Source organism: Scyliorhinus torazame, chromosome 12 (assembly GCF_047496885.1).
Source record: "Scyliorhinus torazame isolate Kashiwa2021f chromosome 12, sScyTor2.1, whole genome shotgun sequence".
Taxonomy (NCBI): Eukaryota; Metazoa; Chordata; class Chondrichthyes; order Carcharhiniformes; family Scyliorhinidae; genus Scyliorhinus; species Scyliorhinus torazame.
The window spans coordinates 192,744,730-192,764,536 of NC_092718.1; the positions used below are offsets into that span (position 1 = coordinate 192,744,730).

The 19,807-nt window shown below is 46.8% G+C and overlaps 1 long non-coding RNA gene across 1 annotated transcript in view; it reads right to left on the reverse strand.

The window, feature by feature from the left end:
* LOC140387274 (uncharacterized) overlaps nucleotides 1-18,028 on the reverse strand; it is a 252,974-nt gene extending 234,946 nt beyond the window's left edge. The window contains exon 1 of the long non-coding RNA XR_011933824.1: nucleotides 17,915-18,028. This is a non-coding gene — a long non-coding RNA (uncharacterized lncRNA). The remainder of the gene's footprint in view (nucleotides 1-17,914) is intronic.
* Between the last annotated feature and the right edge of the window lie 1,779 nt (nucleotides 18,029-19,807).

Genomic DNA, 19,807 nt, shown 5'->3' on the forward strand with positions numbered 1-19,807 from the left:
TGCGCTCTGGGGAGAACACACGTGTTTCTGACACCTGACCCTTTTTGCAGTCACGTCATCATGTGACCACTCGGTCCGCACTTACTTTTCAGGTTTCTAACATTCCTCGAAGAGTTCAGCATAATGTTCAATTTCATCATCAGTGCCTCCACTCAAGGAGAATATGCAAACCGATTCCAATTGGAAATACGATTTGCTACTCAAGGAAGCACTGATCCTTTTCTTAACCAAGTTGTCCTTTGCTAGCCTGCACAGTCCTGACTTTCTTCAGAAATTCATGTCATAACCTCAGTCAGCATTCAGCATCCTTGCCTTCGAATCTATCTGTTTCTGTTCCATTGCAAAGCTGGAAAATACAATTATTATTTCAGGCCCAGGTGTGAGACATTGCACATTACACCAGAATCCTCCACTTCAGTCATGAGTGGATTATAAATTATGCTAAAACGCTATTGAAAATATGTCCTTGAAATTGTAGCAATGGTCTCACATTATCAATCTATTGATGTGCATCATTGGAAAGATCAATGATTGACAGCATGTTCCAAATCGTATATGAGGACTCCACAGCTCTGAAGAGAATCTCTTTTCGGCTCAATGACAAGAATAGGACATACAGTGAAACAGAAATACTGGAAAATGCTAACTCTGATGATTGTACAGTCAATTTAACCATGGCATATTCCAATTTTAGATTCCGTCAAAGGTTCTGAAGCACAGCATCTCTCTTATAACCCTCATGACCTGTGTGCTGTACCTATTCTCCTGCTGTTTACTGAGAATCTAAAATAAGTTCATTTTGATGAGTCATTTATGTCTGATCCCATGGTTCCTGGATATTCTTCATAGGTCAACTGTGCATTTCTATTCCCTTAACCATGGTTCTATTATAATATCAGTGGACAGGCAAAATTCTAAAAATACTTGTGATCATTCTTGTGAGTGTGGTACTTTTACCTATTGTTCACCATTTGGGCCATTCACTATTTAATTGTGGTATGCCTTGTGATAATCGTCAGTAAGTAATTCAATGCTCCTCAATGATCCAATCCAACTGCTTTCTTGTGCACTTACAAACATTACAAACAGGAGCTTCAGAATCATGAAAGCAGCATTCGACGTACGCCCTCCTTGTTTTGAATATAATCACGACACATAAAACGTCACCTCTACGCACGTCCTTTGTGTCAAAATTTGTTGGTTTTTTTTAACTTAAAATTACCTTGTTTTAAATCACAAATCATTGCTTCAAACTGATTTCCACTTTCATGTTCAGTCGCTAAATTACACAAAGTCTCTGTATTGTTTTGGCTGACATCAGAGATATTAGAAGGTACTGGAAGAACCCCTTCAATGTTCCAGTCGTGGGAGTGAAACCCACGTGAATACAGGGAAAATGTGCATACTCCACACGGACAGTGACCCAGAGCGGGATCGAACCTGGGACCTTGGCACCGTGAGGCAGCAGTGCTACCCACTGCGTTATCATGCTTCCCACAATACTTTAAAAATTGATGGATATTCTTAAATTGATGTTAGCTGTGACATGGTATTTTTAAAGTTTTATTGGATTCTGTATTAGAACTTTGTACAAATTGCAAAGTATTTATCCACTTTAAAGTGTATTGCTGTAGCTTGTGTAGTGCTATTATGTATTTTCTTTTCTCTTCATGTTCTAAATGATCTATTTGAGCAGCTCACAGTAAAATACTTTTCACTGTACCTCGGTACACGTGACAATAAACAAATCAAATCCAATAAGTCGTTCTGTAATAAAGTTGTAAATAAGCTGGCAAAGTATAACATCTCTTGGAGTGTTCTCCATGCTCTCTTGTATTTTCTGAAAGTGGTAAGATACAATTTTTTAAGAGAGACTCCCGGATCCTTATAATATCCAGGTAGTTATAACTTGGCCAACAAATTGTTCAACAGGATATCTGGGGAAAGGTCATGGGTGGGATTCTCTGGTCCACCAGATGGGTTTCCCTGGGCGGCGCACTCGAGACGGCAGCGGGATTCAATTTCCCGCCATCTGCCAATGGGATTTCTCATTGCGTCCACCCCATGCCGCCGGGAAACCCACGGGCGTGGTTGCGCTGCCAACGCAATGGAGAAGCCTGCCAGTGGGGAATCCTGTGCTGAATATCTCTTGATAGTCACTTTCACTGGGGGAGACGTGGTTCACTTTCTCAGGCACAGAAATAGTTTACATTTTGATTTGGAATTTATTGTCATGTGGACCGAGGTAAAGGGGGGGCAGCACGGTGGTGCAGTGGGTTAGCACAGCTGCCTCGCGGCGCCGAGGTCCCAGGTTCGATCCCAGCTCTGGGTCACTGTCCGTGTGGACTTTGCACATTCTCCCCGTGTTTGCATAGGTTTCACCCCCACAACTCAAAGATGTGCAGGGGAGGTCGATTGGCCACACTAAATTGCCCCTTAATTGGAGACAAATGAATTGGTTACTCTAAGTTTATAAAAAATAAATGTGTACCGAGGTACAGGGAAAAGTATTGATCTGTGTACAGTCCAGACAGATTGTTCCATACATGAAAAATATAGGACATATGATAGAAAAACAGATAAATACATAGACATAGACATTGGGTGAAGCAATGAAGCTATATGGAGTATAGTGTTATAATAAGTGTCTAGGTGAAGTTGCTGCATTAAACTTGGGTGAGGGTGATTGTTGACGGAGTGCCCCCAATCTAGGGTAGTCTATATTTGGGGCTAGAATTATGATCCACTTCGTGTACTTTACTGTATCTTATCTGAATGACATATAGTATCTATTACTCAAATCCACACACACAACTGTGATAACCCTCACGAGGACCGCAGGGGGTCTCTGATTCACCTCCCTGAAGTTTCATAGAATATGAGTTCCTGTGTTTAGTGGGTGGATGCCTCTCCAACTGGAACTTGTTAGCGGGGTCTTTAAATGTAGCTCGCAGGTCCGGACTGGGAGTGCCTGATAGACCTGGCCCGGGATGTTTGCTTTGTGTGCCATGTTAGTGTCTTTATTTTGAGTTTAAAATAAACCAGTTTGGACTTCCACTCCGTGCCTCCTGGAATTATTACATTGGCGATGAGGATTGAGCACGGGATTCGGAGCAGACTTTTCGAACACCCCGGGGGCAAATCCGGTAAGAAACAAAGCAAAAGTAAAACCCGGAAATGCCCTTGTTTGGGAAGCTTAAGTCTTATGATGCAGACGTGGATGCCTGACCTCCGTATACCAAACACATGGACTACATCTTCCATAAAAACGGCACTGAAGGGGTGACGGACATAAAGTAATCCTTTTGACAGTATGCAGAATCCCGAAGTACAGAATTATTAAGAGCTTAACTTATCCTGCAGCCCCTGACACCAAAATGTTCAACCAGTTTGAGGATCTAGTAAGGAACTATTATGACCCAAAGCCATCGGTAATCCTTCAGCGGTACCGATTCAACATGGCTGGGATGACCCCTGGAGAACCTGTGGCAGAACTCCTGGTTAGATGATGGAAGTTGGTCGAATACTGCGAGTTTGGCCCATCTCTGAGCCAGATGCTATGCAACCAGCTAGTGTGTGGGATCAATAGTGTCTCGGTACAAAAAAAATTGTTGGCAGAACCCACCCTAAATCTCAAAAGGGAATTAGCACTATTCTTGGAGAACATCAAGAAAGGGGTCCAACAACCCAAAGGGATGATAGGCAGTAGCATTCTCACGCTGGGGTGGGGGAGGACCTTCAGACAGAAAAGCCAACATTCCCACGTGCCTCACCCACCACCAACCCAACGTTCAGCATTTCAAAAGACGGCCTGATAACCTTAGAAGTACCAGGGAAGTCTCTCTGGAGGATCCAAGTGCCAGCTGCAAGGCTGCTGTAAATGTGGCCAAAGGACATGGCCCAGACAAGACTGCCAGAATTAGCAGTACACATACTGCCCAGGCCAGAAGCCAAAGCCACCTCAGGGCAGGGCCTTGCAAGTCTATTAGTCCATTGAGGATGAAATGATACAACTAAACTGCATCATCACCTCTGAGGTTGCCCCGATAAAGGTAACATTCTTGGTCAATGGCCATTTCCTAGAAATTGAGGTGGATATGGGAGTTGCTGTCTCCATCATCGGGGAACAGGCCTTCCTACATCTCCAAATGGGCATCTTGCCCCTGGACCAAATTGGCCAGATATACAGGGAACTTTTATAGATTATGGAACCACAATGATCCTGGTTACCTATAGGCAACAGTCAGCCCGACTCCCCCTCATAGTTGCACAAGGAGCAGAATCCAGCCTCTTGGGCAGAGACTGGCTCCAGAGGATCCGACTCGACTGTCTACAAATCTTCAACTGGTGGACTGTACAAGGTCATTGGCAAATACCCTCAAGTATTCCAAGAATGCCTTGGTAGAATAACGAAAGGGAGCAAGAACAAACATTTATGTGGACCTCAACACCCTATCCAAATATTTCAGGGCACAACCAGTCCCATACACTTTACTTACCAAGTAGAGACTGAACTCAAGGGGTTAGAGAGCCTCAGGATATTACGATCAGTGCAGTTCGCAGAGTGGGCTGCACCTGTGGTCCCTGTCCTCAAACCCAACAATTCGGCCTGCCTTTGCGGGAACTATAAATTAACGGTTAATGAAGTCTCGTGTTCATATGCCACGCATAGAAGATGTATATGCCAAACTGTCAGGGGGACAAACCTTCCCAAACTAGATATGAGCCATGCTACACTATGTTTTAAATTACCACCCTACCCCTTCTCTTTAAAAACAACATACAAAGTAAAAATTAGGGTCATTTCAACCTGAGTTTAGAAATGCCGGAGAATTATTTTTCTGCTCTGTGGAAAATTAACAGCTTATATTTTAGTCCAACACTGCTATTGATTTCTTTGCTACAGTCTCATCCATTAACGCTGGGATCAAATATCACACATTAAATCAAGATCAGGGAATGAGGCGTGGTTAGAACTAATTTTCAGTCTCATTTTTCAAGTTCATTTAGCTACTACAGTGGCCATTGTGGGTTGCACTCGTTATAGTGAGATATGTTGTAATGTTCTAATTGCACTTTGTGTCTCCACTTTTCAAGACTTATTGAATGAACCATTCAATGCTCTTTCCTGTAATTAATTATCTAGAAAGCTGATCACAGAAATTGGACATTAATTTGTGTCTTTCCACCTGGACATTGCTTTTATTGACAGAAAGATTAATTTCAGTCTTCGTTTCAGGGTAATTTATTAGTCCGGTGTGCATTTAACCCTTTGGTCCTTCCTTTCTGAATTTGCTGTGTTAAAAGTCTTGGATATGGCCACATTTCCGACATACAAACATTACTTCACGTTATCGAGATTTTTAAAAAGTAATCCTTGTAACGTCGACATTTACAGCTGAAACCATCTGCGTAAACATTTACAATAGGAATCTGTTATGGACAGATCAGTTCGTAATATTGTTGCAGGATTACTTATTAAAGGAGGAAGGATGGAAATTAGTTTCAATGGGTGGGATTTTCTGGCCATTCCTGCCAGCGGGATCTTCCAGTTCTGCCAAAGTTGAGCCCCAGCGTATGTTCTCCAATGGCGGGACTGGTGGGCCATGAAAATTGTCATTGACTTCAGCGAGACCAGAAGATCTCGCCGGTGGCCAATGGCAAGCTACGCTCCACCACAGGGAAAACCACCGCAGCGTTTGGGGGGGGGGGCAAAATTCCCCCCATTGTTTTGTTTCACATTTTATTTGTTGGAATCTGATTTTAAAACCTACGCTATAGACTAATTGGTCACAAAAGTAAAGAGCTTCTCCTCCACATTACATACAGTGTATTAACTATTAGTTTATCTAGTTTTCTAAGTTTTCTAACAGAAGTGGGTAAGAGGTTCCCTTCTAGATTCTCCCTATCTTAAATCCCATTGGAATGAATGTGTTCTCACCCCGACGAGACCCACATCTCCAATTAGTCTCCCTGTGAGCTTCGTGGAGTACCAGCTCCCCCGCTGAGGGGAGGAGGCTCATTAATTCGGTACCACAAATGTCGGCCCAGGTAGGAGCTGAGCTGCAGAGTGGTCCCGACTGAGATGGGGTCTGTTACTTGCAAACACTTTCCTTTTGGAAATAAACCAGTTTTTGCCTCTCCTTTCCGGACTCTTTCATGACTACTAAATTTTCAACGAGGGTAAAGCAGAGCGACAGTCCGCGCTGCTAACAACATGGAACACAACTACCTCTGTTCACGAACGAAGAAGGTTTGCAGCATTTCCAAAATGCTGTTCTTTGGCAAACGTGATACCTTTGATGCGGGTGTAGAGGACTGGACTCAGTACGCGGAGCATACGCGCTCTGATTTTAAGGCGAACGCTATCGTTGGGGATGATCGCCTGATGATGATTAATCTGACCTCCTGTGGGCCCCACTTTCAGCTTCATAAAGAGTCTAACAAACCCCGTGGCCCCAAACCCCAAGATGTTTCAAGAGTCAGTGGCACTCTTGGCAAACCACTGTGACCCCAAGCCATCGGTTATGGCACAGAGATACCAATGTAATATGGCCGAGAGGACCCCAAGGGAGTCCGTTACTGAGTTTTTGGTGCAATTGCTCAAACTGGCAGAGTATTAAGACTATGGGCCATCCTTACCCGAGATGCTACAGAACTGCCTTGTCTGCGAAGTAAATAATATGGCGACCCAGCAGAAATTTCTGGCTGTGTCGTTGCTGGACTTAAAAAAGGCCGTCGCAATCTCTCCATCATGGGAGAGCACAAAGAAGGGGGTCCAGGAACTCAAGGGAATGTCAGGGATGGAAGTCGCCAGTGTGGGATGCCTTCATTCTGGCAAAAAGCGCCCCCTGTGACTGGCTCCCCAGTACCCCACCCTGGCCCGAACACTGTCGGGACCAGGCCCTTTGGCCCTACAGCCAGGAGGAACACCTCCCCGGAATCAATGGAGAATCAGGACTGGAGTTCAACAGTTGGGTTTGCGGGACACCGAGGCAAGGCTAGTGACCATTATGGGGAATCCCCTAGCCATAGCAGTACGATGATGACCCGGTTACTTGTGGACAGCAGTCCATTAGGTTGTCATTATTAATAGTGCGGGTCATTGGACCAAGTCTTCTGGGTAATGACTGGCTACAACACCTCCGGCTGGACTGGCAACAGATCTTCCGGAAGGGCACCGAGGACATTACAAAGTCTTGGAGAAGTACCCAGAAGCCACCCAGGGGAGCCTGGGCAGGACTAAGGGGACAGTGGCCAAGATATGTGTGGACCGTGAGGCCCAGCCAAAGTACTACCGGGCCCCCTATGCGCTGCTAGCGAATGTCAGGGACGAACTCAACCGATTGGAAGACCTTGGTATCATTCGATCGAGGCGGTTTGCTGATTGAGCAGTGCTGGTAGCCCCGTACTAAAACCTGACAAAACCGTATGCCTATGTGGGGATTATAAGTTGACCATAAACAAGGACTCCCATCTGGGTAGGTACCCAATGCTGTGGATAGAAGACGTATTCGCGAAGTTAGCTTGATGTCATTCCTTATCCAAGCTCGATATGAGCCATGCCTATCTCCAGCTAAAGCTTCGAGCCAATTCCAAGCAGTAGGTAACCATTAATATATTCAGGGGCCTCTATGAGTACACCAGGTTGCTATTTGGAGTGCTGTTCCCTTGTGCAATTATTCAGCACGTTCTGGACAACATCCGAAGAGGGCTACCACTTGTGGCGGTCTCCTTGGATGGGCGTCCACTTCAAGAGGGGAAAGTGTGTTTTCTGCATCGAGGAGGTGACATACTTGGGGTATCACCGGGACAGACTACACGTGATTGAAGAGAAGGTACGGGCGATAAAGCAAGTCCCCACTCTGGAAAACGCGACACAGTTACGGGCGTTCTTGGGTCTCATAAATTACTACTGGAAATTTACACCTTGCCTAGCGAACAATCTCACCCCACATCACACATTGCTGAAGATGCACCAAGAATGGGCGTGGAGAGGGCCTCAGGAGGAAGCCTTTGCCAGGATGAAACAGCAACAAACGTCATCGGGGTTATTGATGTTTTACGACCCTTCCATGCTCCTTTTGCCGACATGCGACGCCTCCCCTTATGGAATCGGAGCTGTGATGTCCCACCGCATGGCTGATGGCAGGGAAAGACCGGTAACATATGCATCAAGGACTTTGGTCACTGCCGAGCGCAATTATGCCCAGGGGTGAAGAAATTTCATAAATACATGTACGAGCGTCAATTTATCATTTTGACAGACCATGAACCACTGCTAGGACTTTTTAAAGAGGAGAAGGTGATCCCGCCAATAGCATCTGCCTGAATTCAGCGATGGGCGCAGTTGGTAGCAGCCTACAAGTGGACCTTCAAGCATTGCCCAGGTTCACAGATTGCAAACGCGGAAGCGCTGAGCAGGCTCTTGCTGCTGAAATGCCCTCCATCCCGACAGAGGGCCGACAAAGTCATTTCTATGTTCAACTTCATGGACACCTTGCCAGTCACTGCTGCCCAGATGCGCAATTGGATGCAAAAGGACTCAGTCTTAGTTAAGGTATGCCACATTGTCTTACACAGGAGTCAGCAAGGGAAGCTGCCCAAGGACCTACAGGCCTTTGATGCAAAGATGCAGAAGCTCAGTGTGGAAGATAACATCCTCCAGTGGGGGGGCTCGTGGTCCCAAGTCGACAGGCAATTCTCCAGGATCTGCACAACGGACACCCAGGTGTGTTGCAAATGTGTGCTGGCCAGGCCTGGATGGTGCGATTGAACGACTGGCCCAACAATTCACCACATGCCAGGAGCAGCAGAAGATCCCACCCGCCGCCTCGCTACATCCATGGGAATAGCCAGACCGACATTGGGTGCTCCTGCATGCCGATTTTGCCAGGTTTTTCCGAGGGTCAATGATTTTACTTGTGGTAGACACCCTCTCCAAGTGGCTGGAAGTCCATTGGATGTCGGCCACCACATCGAAGGCCACAGTTGAGAAGCTATGGTCTCTTTCAGCATCCACGGCATCCCGGAGTCACAGATAATGGTACACCATTCACCAGCGCCGAGCTTGAATGCTTTACGAATGCAAAAGGGTTGCAGCTGCTCTCTAGGGACGCATATCATCCTTCCTCAAACAGGTTGGCCAAGCGAGCGGTGCAGACCTTCAAGAGAGGGATGAAAAGGGCTGCACAGTGGTGCAGTGGTTAGCATTGCTGCCTCACGGCGCTGACGTCCCAGGTTCGATCCCGCCCCGGTCACTGTCCGTGTTGAGTTTGCACATTCTCCCCTTGTTTGCGTGGGTTTCACCCCCACAACCCAAAGATGTGCAGGGTAGGTGGATTGACCACGCTAAATTGCCCCATAATAGGGAAAAATGAATTAGGCACTCCAAGTATCTAAAAAAAAAAGAGAGGGTTGAAAAAACAGACCACGGGGCCTGTGGAGACGCGGTTTGCACAAATCTTGTTTAGCTACCGGATCGCGCCACATACCGTGACCGGCAGCACACCAGTGGAAGTGTTGATGGGCTGGAGGCGAAGCCAATGCAGTCGGACGCAGAACAGGACGTGGTGTAGATCCGAAACTTTGGACAGTGTCCAGTGGATTCCAGGGACAGTGGTACAACAGACCAGACCCATTCCATCCCAAGTGAAGATGCGCAAACAGACGGTACAGAAGCACCATGACCACCTCAGGAGCAGGGAGCCAGTGTTAGGCCATGCCCCAACAGAAGAACCACCTTCCAGCCACATCGCCCCGGAACATGAGGGCCCCTGGGGGCCCCAACACCGAGATGCGAGAGGTGGAGATCATCCAAGGCTTCCAACAGCACCCTTGCCAGGGATCAATCGCCAGCAGTACCCCCCAGACAGTCATCGCGCAAACAATGAATTCTCCCTCCATGTACCCGAACAGGCACGGGAGTGTGGCGACGAGGGGATTTTCACAGTAACTTCATTGCAGTGCAGTAACTTCACTGCAGTGTTAAATGTAAGCCTACTTGTGACAATAAAGATTATTATTATGTTCCCGACACATTATATGGCCCCCCTGCCCCAGCCTCACAACCACTGGAAGTGCAGTCACGGGCAGAGAGGAGCAGATGACCTCCTGGTCTCCCTTCTTCGGAGGGATGTACGGGCTTTGGGCAGGAGAGATGATATAACCCCCAGGGAACTCACAGGGATGACCTCAATTAATCTCCCCGTGAGCCTTGTGGAATAGGATTTCTCCCGTTGAGGGGCGGGCTTGTTAATTCAGTACCATTAAAAGTCGGCCCAGGTGGGAACTGAGCTGCAGAGTGGTCCTGGCTGAGACTGGGGACAGTAACTTGTAAATGCTTTCCTTTTGTAAACAAATCATTTTTTGACTCTCCATTCCAGACTCCTCCATAACTGCTAATGAATGAAGAACACTGATGCACTATGTCCTTGCCTGCACTTCGTGGGCTATTTTGGCTTTGTGCTGCAGTGGGTGATTGCGAGAGAATCAACAGCAATTCGAATAGAGGAGAAAGCCATATAGTTCCTCCGGCCTATTCCGTCATTAAATAAAACTCTGGCCAATCTGCGACCTGACTCCATATCACTTCATACCTTTGGATAACAAACACCTGTTCATCTCAGATTTAAAATTTACAATTGATCTCGCATCGATTGCCCATTGAAGAAAGTGAGTTCCAAACATCAGTCACTCTTTGTGTGTAAAAATGTTTCCTAACTTCACTCCTGATTTTTATTTCCATTGTTTCTGGGGACCGGGGTAGTTTGGGGAGGTGGGGTGGGAGGCGGGGAGAAGGTGCTTGTCTTGGGTGGAACCTAAGAGTATTTCCCCTATCTCAACCTCAAGACTGACATGGCATAAGATTGGAGACTGGTAAATGCATTGAGATGATAATCACAAGTGGGTCCCACCGGAGAACAGTCTGGGACCTGACTTCTAATGCCTGAACACAGGAAGCTGCAATTTGGAGGCCAGGTGGGGAGGAACAAAAGAGGGTGTATATCTTGGGACGGTGGCTCCAATGCACAAAGGGCGCACCCTGTAAAATCTAGCCCGAAACCAGTGAGGTAGTATTTTAACATTATCACGTGAATTGGTTAAATATAAATAAGTCTTATTCTGCACTTGCTTGTAGCAGGCTGCCATGCTTGTTCTAACAAGCACCATTCAGGGAACAGAAACTTGGGGCAAAAGAACTGGTCGTACCAATAAGACGGTATCGAAATCGTATCTAATATCTGCCCCCCTTACCATAAGATCTGCCGGATTTGCCCAGCAGTAATTGTAAATCATATTTGCTTTGTAAGATTGAGCAATCAGTGACAAGTTCTATTTGAATGTTTCCTTCAGAAGGAATATGCCACAGAGTCATGTCCATGTTAATGCCCAGATGTTTTGCTTGCTGCAACTTGAAAACCTTCTGATAAGGCCATGCCTTAGACACGGGCATAATCCAATTGTCAGCAAAATCAAAAAGGAAAGCGAAAGGTGCCTCCCCACAGGGTCCTCCCATCAGAAATTTGTACATTCTACCTGTCAGCATGTTCGATGGTAAGTAGAAGGTCTCTCGCTGTAGGTTTTTTGAAATCTACATTCTACCTGTCAGCATATTTGATCAGGGCAGCCAATGTCACAGGGTAATGCCATTCAAATGCACTATAAAATGCATCGAGTTATAATGTTTCTGCAGGTTTTATTTTAATCCTACAGTATTCTCTCTGGAATTAAGATTGGCCTCTCTACTGTCCCTTTCTGATTATTGAAGCATTGTTTACTAATTATAGGTTCAGTCAAGGAAGGCAAGTGGAAGAATGAATGTATGCGTTTTACAGATGATCACTACAAGGTCAGAGGTAACCAGAGCATTTCAAATGCACCCGTTGTCAACAAAAAGATAGAATGCACTGTTGGGCGAGGAAGAGAGGCTTCTATAACTTCTGTGAACATTTTGTCAGAAACTACTCGACTGTCCCATTGTTATTCAGGTGTCCTTGCATTAACAAGAGTTGTTAGAGAAAGCATTCATATAGCGCCTTTCATGACTTCATACCGCCACAAAGTGCTTCCCAGTCAATGAAGAGGGGGCGGGTGATTTTGTGTCCACGTTCGCCATCAGCGAGAATGGCCGTGTGGGCACAAAGTCTCACGAGAGTTGGGAAATGAGAGTCTCACTGGCGATATCTCACCTGCCCCTCGCCGGTGACGGAGCAAGATTGCACCAACAAGGGGCAGGATCCTCAATTAAGTGTATTTTAATTGGATATTAAAGGTCCCCCCTGACTGAATATTCAAAGCTCCCCAATGTGACGTCACATCAGTAAGGTTCACAACAGCTTTAGGAAGACGGAAACAGTCGAGGGATTCCCGCCGGGAGTGCTGATGCGACCATCAATTCACTCGAAGACACGTAGAGTAGTAAACCATGGTTTTAATCAGCTTCGAACTGAGCCTGCCTGTGACCGGGACATCACTGAAGGCAGCCCCGCAGGTCGGCAGCTCTTATACTTCCTGTAAAGGGGGTGGAGCCATGGGCGGAGCCTGTACATGCCCCAACATATCCCCTGTGGGTGAAGCCACACAATGGCCCATAGGTAGAGCCCCCAGGGTTAATAACGTAACACAGTGCACTGGTGAATTATCAGTAATTATACATTCACCACAAGTGCCAAGGCCGCTATAGCCTTCGGGAGGAAGAGGGGCATGCCAGCACCATCCGGCACTGCCCCCCTGGCACAGGTTGGCACTGCCAGGTTGGCAGGCCAGCCTGTGCCAAACTGTCCCAGGGGCAGTGTCTGGGGTGGGCCCTCAAGGGAGCCCAATTTAGGGGAGAGGGGTCTTGTTATGTGTGGGGAAGAGCACTGAGGCCTTTGAAGAGGGGGGGAACTTGGCAGTGAATGGGAGCACTTGGCAGTGATGGGGGAGCAGCCATTTGAGAGGGGGGAGCTTAGTGACAGGAGGGAGCGGACATGGGGGGGGGGGGGAGAAGCGATGACACTGCTGCGGTGGTTGTGGTGCTGGACCCCTGAAAGGGGGGGAAAGCCCTCGATAATTGTGTAATGGTTGGGGTGGAGGGGAGGGGGGAGAGCCCCCAATACCTCCATGGTGTGGGGGCGGGGTGCTGGGGGCAGTTTGACATCAGTTTGACATCCTTTAAGGATGGGGCCCCAATCTCTGTGGAACCAGTCTTGCTGGCTCTATCGGGCTCCATCCTGCCAGATTGATGGCGTAAACCACATCCCCTGATTTTCTTCTTGTCAGAGTGTCTGAAAACTCAGCACTGCATCTGGAGAGATATATGCCAGTTTTCAGTCAGAGCTTGACACTCTGACCAATTATGGGAAAACCTTTGCCTGTGATGTTGAAATGTAGTTGCTGTTGTCCTGTAGACAAAAGAAGCGGCCAACCTGTACACAGCAAGCTCCCGCAAACTGCACCAGTACTTAATTTGCACACAGGGATTAAACACAAGCAGCATTGGTGCTCAGTTTGCACACAACAAATCACACAAACAAAACAAGTGCTCAATTTGCACACAGCAAACTCAAATGAACAACACCAGTGCTCAATTCATGCACAGAAAGCTTAAATGTACTGCACACATTACTCTAGCTATGGCCTAACAAGCTTTCTATACAACTCCATCATAACCGCCCTGCGCTTATATTCTTGTGGTGAACCACGTATTGCTACTATATATATATTTACCATTATTCGTTATTTGTCCTACTGTTATCCACCACTGTATATATGTTCACTGTTGTTCTTATTCACTGTTACTTACTGTTGTTGTGTTGATGCTTCTGTTGGCTCCACCTGTGGCTCCGCCCCTCGGGGGAGGTATATAATTGGCAGACCTGTGGCCAGCTCTCAGTGCGGGAGCAGCAGCAGGCTGGCATACTTCTTAGCTTATTAAAACCACTGTTCTCTTCTACAACTCGACTCATGCGAATTTATGGTCCATCAATTTAATAAGCTAAGATATCACAATGGACACCGCTCTTAAGCCTGGCCGACTTGAACTCGACCCACAGGCAGCTGAAGCCACTGCAATCTTTCAGCATTGGCTAAGTTGTTTCGAGGTCTACCTCGACTCCTCGACCGATGACGTCTCCGGGGCGCACAAGCTGCGTCTCCTCAACGCTCTGGTGAGCCACACAATTTTCCTATTAATCAGAGACACTGCCTCGTACAAAGAGGCGGTTGCACTGTTGAAAGGACAGTTCGTGAGGACGGTGAATGAGGTGTTCGCTCGACATCTTCTTACCACGTGGCGTCAGCGCCCTGGTGAATCGGTGCCAGAATTCCTGCGTGACCTGAGGGTACTCGCCAGGAATTGTAACTGCCAGGCAGTTACGGCAATGCAACACACGGAACTCATGATCCAGGACACCTATGTGGCCGGAGTCCGGTCCAGTTATATCCGGCAACGGCTGCTAGAAAGAGGTGCCCTTGACCTCAAGGACACGGTACAGCTATCTACCTTGTTAGAGGTAGCATTCCAGAGTTTGGCTGCCTTCACGCCTGACCATGCGGCATCCTCGTGGACGTAGGAGGCGCGGCCATCACCCGACCCGGGCGTGTCCCATTCCTGTGCCGCGCGGCTGCCTGCCAACTCCAGGGGCCGTTCTGCTACTTCTGCGGCCAGGGCCAGCACCCCAGGCAGCGTTGTCCAGCTCGGAACGCGACCTGCAACGAGTGCGGTAAGAAGGGGCATTTTGCCAAAGTCTGTCTGGCCCGACCTAAAGTTCCCAAATCGAAAGCCTGCCAGACCCGACCTGAAGCTCACAGATCCCGCAGTGTGGCATCGTGCCTGCCAATACCGCCCCCTTCTGATGCGTCACCCACCTCGTGCAGTCTGTGGGGGCCGCCATTCTGTCCGCCATCTTTAACGCCACCCGCCATGTGCGACCCGTGGGGGCCACCAGCTTCGACGCAGCCCGTCACGTGCGACTCATGGAGGCCGCCATTTTGGGACCACCCCACTACCGCCGACCGGACCAGTCATCCGCAGCTTGACTCTGTTACACTTGACCAGTCCCGGCCCCATCACCTCAAGAACTCTATGATGGCCGTCCGGGTCAATGCGGTATACCACTGGACACAGGCCTCCAATCACAAAATCAACCTTTGACCATTACACTCTGCCCACTGCCATTGAACCAATTTTGGATCCAATTTGTCACAATGCCCTGGATCCCATGGGCTCTTAACGTCTTGATCAATCTCCTGTGTGGGACCTTGTCAAAAGCTTTACTGAAGTTCAAGTAGACTACATCAACTGCACTGTCCTCATCTACACACCTGGTCAGCTCCTCGAAAAATTCAATCCAATTTGTTAGATATGGAGCTGGATTCTCCGCCGGCGGGATGCTCCATTTTGCCGGCAGCCTGGAGGTTTCCCGACGGCGTGGGGCTGCCCCGCAATTGGAAACCCCATTGACCAGCCGACGTAATGGAGCATCCCACCGGCGGGGTGAAACAGAAATGTGGCGCGGCGGGGCAAAAAATCCAGCCCATGGTTTCCCCCTGACAAAGCCATGCGGTCTATCCTTGATTAATCCTTGCTTCTCTAAGTGGAGATTAATTCAGTCCCTACTTTTTTTCCCTACTTCCCTTCTCGAATAATGGTGCCACATTAGCTGTCCTCCAGTCATCTGGCACCTCCCCTGTGGCCAGAGAGGATGTGACAATTAGCACTAGCCAGTTTACCTAATTGGTAGGTAACCTGAGAGGTTAGAAAATGGCTTGTTCGGACATTTTAGATGGCAATTAAGAGTTAACCTCATTGCAATGGGTCTGGAGTCACATATAAGCCACACCATGCCTTCCCTAAAGTGCATTAGTGAACCAGGTTAGTTGTTACAACTATCCAATAGTTTCATGGTCTCTAGCTTTTTAATTCCAGATTTATTTAATTAACTGTATTTTTAAGTTCCCCTGATACTCAGATGATTAGTGCAGGCCTCTAGACTACTGATCCAGTAACATAACCAGTAAGCTACTGTAAATCCTCTCTTTATACCAGTCAGGTGACATGTGAAGCAGGTTGCTTGTTGCTATTATCCAAAGTCAAAATTACACCGTTTCCGACCGAACTCATAAATATTTTAACCTATCGGACAAAGGGGCATTTGATGGGGAAATGGTTGTGAAAGCTGCAATTTTGCCAAAGGTAGTGTTTAAATGTATTCCCCTCCGAACACACCCCACATTCATTATAATGGAAAGAGACCATTCAATTAAGTAACGGAATTCATTCTCATTTCTCAGAAAATAAATTGGGGGTTATTGCAGATTTAAATAAAACCACCTCTAGGTATAATATCCGACCTCACTGGCCTTGCCTCTCTCTCTCTCACACACACACACAGACACCTCAAATTATTAAAAACATAACCCACAAAGAGAACATCACACTTTTATATTTATTAGCTTAGGCCTTAAAGTTGCAGAATATTTATTAAAGAAAGAGTTGCCAATGAATAATCTAGGAGAAGGCGATCGAGTCACCATTAATTAATAAATGTCTCGCTTGAAACAAAAGCATTGGCCGACTTAGTCAGCAGATATGGCCAAGAAACGGGTTTATTGAAAGGTTTCAAAGCTAATTTTACTATTTTGTTCTGTAGACTTTTGGCTATGTATTCACTACAAGCCCACTTCACACTGCTGGTCGGAATCATTTTCTTCCCCCAAACATATTTTAACAAGATATCCGGAGAGATCACCACAGATCAAGCATCTCCGATGTTGTGGTTCAGTGTGTGATCAAACTGTTTCTTGTTCACACCTACTCCAAGCCTGATACAACCACGCCGTACAAAATTCAAGGTTTTAAGTATGTCTCAAAGGATGATAAAAATAATTTTAATATCTGAGACACTTCAATCAAGAGGTCATTTATGATCAACAATAACATGAGGGGAAGATTTCATAACAAAATCATAAAACTCTTCTTCATATATGCTTGCTTTAAAAGAAAAAAAAAATCTGATTTCTCCACCCACCCCCCCTCCGCCCCCCCGCACCCCTCTCTTCCTTGAGTTGCAGCTCTTTCAAGGGCACCGGCTGCCCTCTTGTACCTCATCGAAATGCCCATTCTTCATTTGTGAACCTTGACAGTGAGTAGCAGCAAGCCATTTGATGCTATTTCAGGGAGAGCAGTTCTGCCAGAGTTGGTATTTAGAATGCGCCCAGGCTGAGTACCATGGGGCTGCACGGTGCTGTATTCCTGCAGCCTTGGCCTGTTCCTCGTACAGCAGGTGGGACAATGACAGAAGCAATGTGGAGGAGCGGGGGAGATTTCCCCTGGTTGCTTTGCACTAACCACAAACACCACAGGAAGATTGCCTCTGATGGCTATTTCGAGAAAAGTCCTGGCTTGCTCGTTTAGTGTGATTTTATGTTTTGATGCAGCAACCCGAACAATCTTTTCCCAAAAGTGTGTGTGTGTGTGTGGGTGGGTTGGGGGGGGGGGGGGGTATGGCTGCCTATGGCACTGAGAACCCGGGTTCGAATCCCGGTCCTGTGTCACTGTCCATGTGGAGTTTGCACATTTTCTCCGCGTCTGCATGTGTTTCACATCCACAACCTAAAGATGTGCAGGTTAGGTGGATTGGCCATGCTAAATTGCCCCTTATTTGGAAATATATGTAATTGGGTACTCTAAATTTAATTTTTTTTAAAACAACAGTACTGTTTTGCTACTAATGCTGAAGGGGAATTTCAAACGCCATTTACCCCAAGCATCACAAAAACTGCACTAATACTAAGATTTCTATCCATCAAATGCAATGCATAGCAGCATCCTTGTTCTAGGACAAATTGATCCTGGTTTATCTGGACTGAGATCCAGTAACAATGCAGCACTTCACCTCTGTGTTTCAATGCAGCTATAAAGTTTGATTACCTTGCGGCTAATGTATAATTTAGGAGTTCTTGGTGAGGTGTCCATTCCATTCAGCAGTTTACAAAATGCCAAGTTATTCCATCAGGCCACGTTGGTACCTTTGCAGTGCAGCTTTACATGCAGACTGGAGTAATGCAGCCAGGGTGAACTCAAACCAGCGTGAGATGGCTTCTCGACCCCCTTGACCACAGAGAGATCACAAGAGTCAGATCAGGCACTCCTTAAAAATGTCAATTATCTTGTTTAATCATAGAATCACAGAGTAGGGGCGGCAAGGTGATGCAGTGGTTAGCACTGCTGCCTCATGGCGCCAAGGACCCGGGTTTGACCCTGGGTCACTGTCCATGTGGAGTTTTCACATTCTTCCTGTGTCTGCATGGGCCTCACCTCCACAACCCAAAGAGGTACAGGGGAAGTGGATTGGCCACGCTAAATTGCCCTTTAATTGGAACTTCCCGTAACAGCCTCCCCGAACAGGCGTGGAATGTGGCGACTAGGGGCTTTTCACAGTAACTTCATTTGAAGCCTACTTGTGACAATAAGCGATTTTCATTTTTCATTATTATAAAAATAGAATCACAGAATCCCTACAGTGAAGAAGGAGTTATTTGGCCCATCGAACCTGCACTGACCCTCCGAAAGAGCACCCTAACTAGGCACACGCCCCTCCCTATCTCCATAACCCCATAACACCAGCTAACCTTTTGGACACTATTGGGCAATTTAGCATGGCCAACGCACCTAACCTGCACATCTTTGGACCCATTGTGGGAGGAAACCAAAGTACCCGGAGGAAACCCATGCAGACATGGGGAGAAAGTGCAACCTCCACACAGACAGTCACCCAAGGCTGGAATTGAACCCTGGTGCTGTGAGGCAGCAGTGCTAACCACTGTGCCACCGTGCCTCTGGCTCATTTCCCCGTGCCCTTTAATATTCCTCTTTTTTAAAATTTAAAATATCCAGTTCCTTTTATTTCCAAATAAGGGGCAATTTAGCATGGCCAATCTACCTACCCTGCACATCTTTGAGTTGTAGGGGTAAGACCCACACAGACACGCGGAGAATGTGTGAACCACATGAATAGTGACCCGGGGCCGGGATCGAACATGGGTCCTCGCCGCCGGGGGACAGCAGTGCTAACCACTGCACCACCGTGCCTGCCCTGTATTCCTCTTTTTCAACCAGCTATCTACTTTCCTTTGAAAATAATTTATTGACTCTGCTTCAGCAAATGTTTGCGTCAGAGCATTCTACATTCTAACCACCATCGTGGTAAAGCCATTTTTCCTACCCTTCAATTTTTTTTTTTGCAATTGCCTTAAATGGGCAGCATCCTGCTATAAAATATGCATCCAAAACCGTTTCACATTGGCATGAATGTACAATGTAGCTGTAATCTGGAAAACAGAAGTTTGCAAGACTGATTTATTCCCTACTACCATTGAATGGAAAAAAAGGGTTTCAACCATGTCTTCTGCTTTCAACTTATCTACAAGGGCTCAGAAAATCATTTGTTAAAATATGGCATGCTACCAAAGAAACCTTCTGAATGACCAGAAATTTCAGTATTAATTTGGTTGGGGGGGGGGGGGTTGCGGTGGTGATACTAATCAACAGTCAGCCCTGTTTTAGATCCAAATCAAATAGATTTATTCTGAATACTTATATAGCAACTGCAATACCTAAAGAACTGTCGAATTAGCTGTGGGTAATTTACTGCGTTCCCTCAAGATTGCAATGGCGTTGGTGATTTGACAGAAAAATTACAGTTTTTCTTAACTTTCCTTCAGAATCTGGTTGTGTTATCAGGCCAAGATGGTGCTATTGTTCCATATTGGAAACAAAGAGCAGGGTTACAGATGTGGAAAGATCAATTTGCTGATTAGCATC